A 1,301-nucleotide genomic window follows, 5' to 3' on the forward strand; every position below is an offset into this window, starting at 1 on the left:
CTTTTTATTTTTAAATCCCATATGTTTACTCTGATCCTGGAACTTTGTCATTTTGACCTCCTCTGCTGATTAAAATATTCTTCATCATCAGCACCTACTGCTCTCCTCTCCTGGTGGTCTCTCCGGAAGGGGTCTTCTCTAGCTCTTCTAGCAGAGGATGGGCACTTCCCCTCTACCCCTGTTGCTGGACCAACCTTACCGATCCTGCAGGGTCATTTCGGCCTAGCCTTTTATCTGTTGTTCTCTTCTGAGTGGTTAGATTTCATAGATACCGTGCTTTGCATTTGTCAGGATTTACCGTGGACTATCAAAACCCTTTCTTTTGCCAGTGAAGCCAGGAAACACTCCTGATGAGAGAACCAGGAACTCGACCAGATTATATTTATCCTGAATGTTCTGTCCAAAATGAAAAATACATTTCTGAGGAGCCTCAAGATCTCTGAGAAGGGAAGTTTCACCAACTCTGTCATGTAGGGGCATCAATTCTGATTCTGTGTCAATTTTCCTACTTTCCCAGCTAGTAATTCTCTACCTCAGAAAGCCCACTCTCAACCGTTTCCTCTCTCAAAGGCAGTTGCTCTTAGAGTCTGCACATGGCACTTGGGGCCTGCTGGTCGTTGGCTACTGCACTCTGTACCTTGGGTCTAACAGATGCGGGGCTTCAAGATGAAATCGTCTCTTGTTCTAAGACTTAATATAGTTTGGGGCAATGGTAAGCAATAATCACTTTTATAGTTGATCCAAGTGTTCGAACTTTCTTAATTATTCTAGTACCACAGTTTACTTGTTCTAAAATTTGTCCCACCCCCATTCTAATAACTCTTGCACTTCATGACATATCCTAGTTTAACTGACATCATTTCTCTTTCTTAGTCGAACATAAACTATAGTGCATCTTACCCTTGATGAAAGCTAGGATGCAATTAAATACTCTATTATGGTTATGATTCTGTTATTTGAAATCCTCCGGTAGCTCCCTGTGCCCCCAAGTGTAGTACGTCACCTCCTCGGCATAATATACAAACCATCTCACCCCCAGTGTTAACCCCAGGGGCTCAGGCTCCATCCCCAGGTGATGCTGCCAGATCAGCTGTCGGTTGTCATGAACTTGCTGTAGATTCCCGAATGCACTGTTCTGCCTCCTGGCACTTTGAAACTTGACACACTCATCCTCATTCTTCACTTTGCCCTTGTCTATCACCTCCCCTCAAAATCTGTTACTAACTGGCTTTTCCCAGGTCCAACCTATCCTTGGCAGTCTTTTATTTCCCTGTGGTAAAACCTGTCACACTGCATCATGA

The sequence above is a fragment of the Mustela nivalis genome (assembly GCF_964662115.1).
Source record: "Mustela nivalis genome assembly, contig: HAP1_SCAFFOLD_558, whole genome shotgun sequence".
NCBI lineage: Eukaryota > Metazoa > Chordata > Mammalia > Carnivora > Mustelidae > Mustela > Mustela nivalis.